This window comes from Alnus glutinosa, chromosome 9, assembly GCF_958979055.1.
Source record: "Alnus glutinosa chromosome 9, dhAlnGlut1.1, whole genome shotgun sequence".
NCBI lineage: Eukaryota > Viridiplantae > Streptophyta > Magnoliopsida > Fagales > Betulaceae > Alnus > Alnus glutinosa.
This window is the reverse complement of record NC_084894.1, coordinates 11,888,863-11,897,220: the sequence shown is the minus strand read 5'-3', so window position 1 is coordinate 11,897,220 and position 8,358 is coordinate 11,888,863. Positions and strand designations below refer to the sequence as shown.

Genomic DNA, 8,358 nt, shown 5'->3' with positions numbered 1-8,358 from the left:
AAGACTCGCATTCAAGAGCTAAGGCACTAACTCCAGGGTTTATGCCAGGGGAGCAAGCCATGTTCAGAATATGTACATGCTGCAAAAACCTTGGCTGACCACTTGGCTATGGTTGGAAAGCCAGTACCCGATGAAGACCTCATCTCCTACCTAATTGGTGGATTGACTCCACGCTACAATGCGTTCATAACATCATTCACCTTTATGACAAAGGATGAATCAATATCCCTAGAAGACTTCCAAACCCTGTTGTTAAGCCACAAACAACTGCTCAATAATTAGGTTGTTGACACTGAAGCCACTTCATTTGCACTGGATGCATAGAAGATCAACCACAACAACTACAAGCCTCGGTTTAGCAACAACCAAAGGCAGAGTCCCCGGTTCCCAAACCAAAAACAGAACCAAACTCAGTTCTCACCTTAGAAGAAATTCTTCCATACCGAATCCTCTTCCCCTCAAGGTAAGTCCAATCCTAATCAATTTAGTCACAAAGATACTAATCGCTCAACTTGTCAGATTTGTGGCCAAAGCTATCACTAGGCTTTAAATTGCTTCCACCGAATGGACTATTCCTTCCAAGGCAGATATCCTCCTAGTGAACTAGCTACCATGGTTTCACACTCCAATGCAATTTTAGAGGAAGAAGATTGGCTCCCGGATAGTGGAGCCAATAATCCTATCACTGCAAATCTGGAAAATCTCTCCATCAATCAACCTTACAATGGGAATGAAACTGTCCTGGTTGGCAATGGTGGTGGGCTCTCCATTACTCACACTGGTTCTACATCTTTTAACACACCTAAAGCTACTTTACATCTTAAAAATGTTATGTGATGTCCTAATGCTTCTGCAAATTTACTATTTATACAAAAATTCTGCAAAGACAATAGTTGCTTCTTTAAGCTAATCGATACATATTTTCTAGTGAAGGAAAACCTAACCGGGGAGATTCTCTTGCAAGGGCCCAGTGAAGGTGGCCTTTACCCAGTGAACCTAAAGAATTTTTCCAAAAATAAGCTCTACAGGCTCACTGCATTTCTTGGAGCCAAGACCTCATCCTCAACCTGGCATAGTCGCCTTAGGCATCCACACTCCAAATTTTTTCAGCAAATAATAAGTTCTAATCAACACCTTGTAACTAGCTCTAGGATTGATTCAACAGTTTGTAGTGAGTGTCAACTTGCTAAGAGTCGACAACTACCCTTTCCTAAATCACAAACTGTCACCTATTCTTCCTTAGAGCTTGTTCACAGTGACATATGGACATCTCCTGTTTTTTCAATAAGTGGATGCAAATATTATTGTATTTTCATTGATGATTTTTCAAGGTATTCTTGACTATTTCCTTTAAAACAAAAATATGATATGCTTGATTGTTTTATAAAGTTTAAATGCGTAATGGAAAACCTTTTATCTTGAAAAATAAAGAAACTCCAAACATATAGAGGTGGATAATACACCTCCCATTCTTTTAAACAATTCCTCTCCACTCATGGCATTCTCCACTGGATCATATGCCCACAAACATCTCAGCAAAATGGAATTGTTGAACGAAAGCATAGACATGTCATTGAGATAGGTCTTGCTCTCCTTGTACTATCTCACTTACCTCCCAAATATTGGGTGGAAGCTTGCCTAACGGATGTTTCCTTAATCAACCGCATGCCTTCCCATATATTGCAGAATTCCACACCCTTTACAAAGTTGTTTAAGGCTGAACCTAATTACTCTACCTTAAGAGTATTCAGTTGTGCTTGTTACCCTTTACTTTAGCCATACACTAAGCACAAGTTAGAGTTTAAAAAAGCAAACAATGCATCTTCCTAGGCTATAGCTCAAATCACTAAGCGTATAGATGCATGGATCCTACCAACTCAAGAGTCTATCTCTCAAGAAATGTAATGTTTGATGAGACACTTTTTCCTGCTAAAGTGAAGGCCACCACTCCAGTGCTTGCGTAAGATCTCTCCCCATCACTAGGTATTATGCTCCTGCCTTCTCATTTTTACTCACTTAATTCTCTGCCAACTGCTCACACACCAAACACTGCAGCTGCACACGCAGCTTCTCCCTCAGATGCTCACCAATTTTGTTTCTCCTTTCTCTCTCACATGATCACAACACATTTTTTTTTTCCTTTCTTCTCCCATCTCCCATCTCTCTTACATGATGATGTCTCTATTTCATGGACATGAAGGTTTCTTTGTCCCTGACATAAAATTTGTGGTTTTTTCATTTATCTTTTCTTTCTTTCTTTTTTGAATTTGGTTGAGAAGCAAATGAAAACTTCTGTGAATTTCTTAGTAACGATCTAATCTCATGATGAAGATATATGGTAGCTTGTTGTATAAAAAGATTAAATAGAGAAATAATAAAAAAAAAATCTAAAAAATTATTATTTAAATGGAATAGTGATAGTGAATAGGAGAATTGCTATTCGTGAGACTTTTATCTGTCTCTTCTCCATCCCTTTCCACGTGGCATGTAATTTTTTTTTAAAAAAATTGAAACCAAAATAGGAGGACAAAATCGCGGGTAAGTGGAACAAAAACCATATCCCTAAAAAATTTCCCCCCTTTCTCTTTCCCTCAAAAATTTCCCCCCATTTCCAGCCGATTTCCCCCCATTTTCGGCGCCGACCACCCCCCTCCCACACCGCCTATCTCCGACCAGCTCTCCCTCTCTCTCCCCCGCCGACCGACCTCCGGTCCTCCATCAAACTTTTTCCTGCTGGTGTGCCTGATTTCTCTGTTCATTCTTTTATTTTCTTTTCTAATGGGTTATATTTTCAAGATTCTTTCTATTATATCTATTTTTTGTTATGGGTTATTAGTTCAACCTTGTTTTTGTTACACGGAATACTCAAATCCCATGAATACGTGCAAGAAAGATTCAAACTTTCGTGTTCCTCTTATTAGTGTTTAGTTTTCGAGTAATTCAATTTAATTATTAGACTCATCTGCTACCATTTTGAAGAAAATTAAACTTGAGCCAAACATGTTTAGTAGCTGCTAAACAAGTTTGGCTCAAGTTTAATTTTTGGTACATGGAGCAATTGCAGGCATTGAAGTGCAATATTTGGTGACTAATGTGCAGATTTGATAATTCTAATATCTTCATATCAGCATTAACTGGTTTGAGTACTGTTCGGGTTTTTGGATGATGGGTTTGTGATGAAGTTTTGTTTTTATCTTTCAATTATTGGTTGAAAAAAACAAAATATTGCTTCTTTTGGCAAGTTTCTTCTAATGTTTTATAACTTGGGCCCGACTTTGATAAGCAAGAGATTACTCTTGTCATTGTTCAAATGACATTGATCTATCTTCTTCATCTTTTAGTGTGTTGATCATGGTAGCACCCACCCCTTTTGTTCCTTTTTACTAGTAAAATTATGAGTTACATGAACCCTTTATATCTCTCTTGAATATTTTGCAAAAATTGTATGGATTTATTATCTGGTGGTGATGCTTATTCAGGAACATGGTGGAGCTTGGTGTGTTCTTGCGTGAATACCAAAAAAATTTGTATGTGTATATTTGGTTCTTGGTTCTTTGAATAATTATTGGATTTGGGTTAGAGATAGAGACTTACTGCTTCTACCATTAATTTAATCTTTGATTTTGTGATTTGTAAACCCTTTTAACTGTTCCATTTATTCATCCTCAAATCAGTGCTACAAGGGCTTTTGCTCTCCTCTGAAGGGTAAGGAACTCTTATTTATTCATCTTATTGAAACTGAAGTCGATTCACATAAGTTCTTTGTTCTGTATTTTAATGCTTTACAACTAGAAATTGGTACTGAGAGGCCTGTGAAACAATAAAAGGAAGTTGAGTGCCTGCCTTGCTTGCATATGTTTTCATGTTATTTCGGATGGGCCTATGAAATGCTTGCAAGTGGTTTGTAAATTTCGTCTGAGAAATAATTCCTTTCCCAATGGCCAACTTTAGCTGCTCCATTTCCAATAATTACTTTGGCAAACCAAATGCATTATATGCTTGGAAATTGGGGGAAAATTTCCCAATACATGTTGATAAGAATTAAAGGTTGAGCAGTGTGTTTTTCTTTAAAAGAAAGAAAGGTATGTGTTAGCTGCTTTGTTCAGTTATATTCAATCTTGCCTCCGTGTCTATTTGTGTTTCAAACTTTCAAAGGGACAATGCTGCATATATATTCATCTAAATATTTTGGAAGTTAGAGCTTTGTAAAATAGAGTACTGGTTGTTCCTACAGGTACTACAGTGAAGCCAAGAAACAAAGCAAATGAGATCATTCCGGAGAGCATTAGATATTTTGTTTTTCTAAAGGGTGGCAGCTTCAACCCATGTGGAGGCAAGTTTGGAGCACATGCCAGCAGTTGTGGCGTGGGTTTTGCCCTCTAAATTCTATTTTTTGCCCGCAAGCCTCACAGATTGGCTTCCACTTGTATCAGCCACTTGTAACTCCGTGTTTCTTTTCAGCATAACTTCCTTTGAAACAAAAGGTATGTAACTCGTCTTTGTTAATTGGTTGCATTTGTTCAGAATTTGGCGAATCCAACTACTTTGCTGTTGAGTTCTGTCACAATGCTGCGCCATTTGAAGTTCCATGTCAAAGCTGATCAGATCTAAAATGCTATCCTCAACACAATTGTAGAGGGGAAGTACAGAACAGCTGACCTTGGTGGCAGTTCATCGACAACCGATTTTACAAAGGCAATTTGTGATCATCTCTGAAGAATGTTCATCTGCAACTGATTTTACAAAGGCAAATTGTGATTATCTTTGAAGAATGTTTCAACATAGGAATTCAGTTTTGTATTGGAGTTGACGACAAATTATTTGTTGTGATTTTCCTAATGGAGCTATATTCAGAACTTTTCTCTAGACCTTTTCTAAGGGGAATAAGACCACATGATGTGGTGTTAGTCTTTGTCAATACAAAATGAATAAAAGCATCATGATGTGGTTATCTTTGAAGAATGTTTCATCATTTTTATGCATTAGGTTAATGCAAAAGCATGATTCTTTTTCAAGTTAATGTGAATGTACATTGAAATTTCAGCTAGCAAAGTAGTCCATTGGCAAATTGCAACCCTACCAGAAAGAGGAAAATGATAAAATTTAACTATTGTACATGTCTATCCGCGATAACCAAAACCTTGAAACAATCTAATCAAATGAATTTCTAAACAATTATTTAGTTTGAACCATATTTTGGATGCCATACCTGACTTGGATAGGTTAGACTTGTTTCTAAATTATTTGTGCCATAAAAAGAATAAGGAGGGCTAAACCCACGTACAATCAAATAACAAGTGTTCTATATATGCTCCCCATACAACCCCTAAAAATAATACATTGAATCTCATCTTTAAAAATCCAACTTGCCAATTTATGTCCAGTTGTATTCATCTCATATAATTTGATTATTCTCTATTTTTTATCACATCAAACAATTTTTCATAAACCATAAACCTAAATCCATCTACACCACTTTAACACTCAAGTTTCAGTCTTTTAATACATTAGACAATTTTACATAATCACATCTTGTTAAAAAAAGCTGTTGTACATACACAATTAAAAAGAGATTACATAATGTTTGAAAATACAATCTATATCTTTAGTACATGAAGTTCATCTTATTCTAACTCCTCTTGCATCCTTCTCTTCATCAACTTCTTTGATCTTATCGTCAAGAGTTTCAACAACTTCCATGATCTTATCATCAACAGTTTCAGCGGCTTCCATGATCTTTGGGTGCTTTGTTTTGGTTGGGTGAGAATCAATTGTTGCCTCACTCATGCACTTAAAAAACAAGATAAGCTTCAAACCTTCTAAGTGACCCCGAATCCCTGATAGATAAAATTAACAAGCTTGCAACCCCATCCAAATCAGTCTACAAAGTGCACAAAATAGAACCACACCAATTAGTCTACAAAGTGACATAGTACAAATACTCCACCATATAAAATGCTAGAACCAAAAATTATAATCTTCAGAAGGAAATCAAACTAGACAACTACACACAAGTAGAGATAAAATACAACAAACCAAACAAAACCTGTACTAGAGTGCAAACAGAACACTAAACAACTGCAAATAAATTTCTCCTTGAGTTTCTTGCCCACATTACAAGCATGCTGACAGCTATATTGACAAGAAATGGCTGCAATTCTAGGGAATAAATGAGATAAACAGGACATGCTTGCTTGGTGCACAAAGCAAAATTAGAATATGATTATTAGGAAGGTAATTAATTATTGGATAATGCAATGGAAACTCTTTCCTTTTCTTTTTCCCTTTAGTTCAAGGAAATAACTACGAAAACTGCATTCCCATGAAAACGGCAGTGGGTTACCAAAATAATTGTCTGATTATACATTTAACCAAGCTATTAATGTCATTACAGAAGAAGTAAACTGCCTAACATCACATGGCTTGCAAAGGACAAAGGAAACAATAAGAGCACATAAACATATGCCAAAACAAACAAACAAAAAAATCTAACTCATTATGCATCAAAATCATATATCTCATAAAACTTTGATCCCTCAAGGGGCACAAGCAGCAGTGGGTTTACAAGTAACATGCTGATTCAGCAAAGAACTAGCTAAATAACAACAACTTTGAGAAGCTGGCATAAGAAAACAGAACAAAATTGTCTGCTACTAACAACCAACAACAATACAGTCGTTTTAACTAACAAATTTGATTCACCTAGCAAGAATACTTCACTTATAACAGAATATGCATTCCCTTATAGGATCCATTGCTGTATATCAAAACCTGTAAAGAAAGCTTTTAATCAGGTTCTCCACTACGTATTACCTATGGACTACACTAAATTTGATTCTCATACTACCCAACTGAAGACAATGGCTGTAAGGAGTTGGATTCCTGGGAAAATTCTTCAATCAACTTTTCCTTTGTCAATTGCTCAGATCCTTAAGACTTGATTACAAATGTGTGAAACACAGTGTCATTTATTAGACTAAAATGAAACACACTAGTCCAAAAATCTAATACCCATGGCAACCAACAATACAATGCCTCTCTTCGGAAGCAACAGATGGTATTTATTAGACTAAAATTCTGAAATGATAATCCAGAGGCTAACCCAGCAAGACCCATTTGTTAAAACTCTCTTAATTAACGCAGAGTTCATGTAATGGTAACAACAAGAACAGAGACAATAGCAACAAGAAGAAAATCATTAGACACACTCTTTCTCGTAAAACCATAAGCCATTATAGAGGTTGAATCATTCTAGTAAAACAAAAGAGTTAAAAATGACCCATAAACAAACTCCAAAACTCTACCCAAAATACAATCAAAGACTCAAAAACAAACCTGAGATTTTGTAGACACTGGGAGAGGAGGTGTCGCACAAGGAGGGGGATCGAATAGCACTGATTGTAGATCTGCAGTCCAGAAAAAGGCCGGCTCTGGCGCTCCTCGTCAGAGATCTGCGTTGGTCTGCTGGATCCGAGTGAAAGAGAGAGAGAGTCGGAGAGAGAGAGAGAGAGAGAGAGAGAGAGAGAGAGAGAGAGAGAGAGAGAGAGAGAGAGAGAGAGAGAGAAATAGGGAGACTGACCAGAGATCGGCGGTGCTCGTGGTCCTCTCTGGTGCTCCTTGTCAGACCAGGTCAGAGATCGAGATCCGCAGTGCTCGTGGGCGACGCTCAGTCTGCTGGGTTCGAGAGAGAGAGAGTTGGGCGAGGGACGGTGTTGGTAGGCGGCAGTTCGTCTGTAGGCGGCGGTCGGTTGGTTGGTGGGGGAGGGAACGGTGGAGAAGGGAAGATTTGGGAAATGGGGGGAAATTTTGGAAATGAATCTGAAACGTCGACCACCGGCGTTTTCAACTTTTTTTCTTTTTTTCTTTTTTTTTTTTTTTTTTTTTTTTTTTTTTTTTTTTCTGTTAAAAAATGAAAAAAAAAATGCCACCTAAGGAAAAGAGGTGGAAGAGGGACGGAAGAAGGGCTCACGTATAGCATTTTTCTAGTGAATAGTTAAAATGGTGAGGTAGTTAGAGGAACTTTAAAAAGCTTCCTCTGCAACGCCGTGGCTTGCTATTAGACTGGAAAGGATGGCATAAGGTCGGAAATGTAGGAAATTTGGGGAAGGTAAGGTTCGGTAAACTCAAATTCAAATCTCGATGGAGGATACCGTTTGATTGAAAAAGGATATTGGCTATGAAAGGATATCCCAATAGAATATATATTATCTCGAATCTAAATTTTATTATATTAATTTTTATTATCAACCTATGTTAAAGTATTCCTAGTAGTCTCATCAAATTTTACTCACCAAAGTAGCTAAAAACCACTTTTCTCTATTTTGGAGACATGGCCGTCATTTTTAGAATGAAGCAGTG

General features: G+C 37.1%; 1 long non-coding RNA gene across 1 annotated transcript; it reads right to left on the bottom strand.

The window, feature by feature from the left end:
* Positions 1-5,532: 5,532 nt before the first annotated feature.
* LOC133878313 (uncharacterized) lies at positions 5,533-7,856 on the bottom strand. The gene is made up of 2 exons (XR_009901875.1): positions 7,336-7,856; positions 5,533-5,881 (listed from the first exon to the last, which is right to left on the bottom strand). It is a non-coding gene; the product is annotated as an uncharacterized LOC133878313 (long non-coding RNA).
* Between the last annotated feature and the right edge of the window lie 502 nt (positions 7,857-8,358).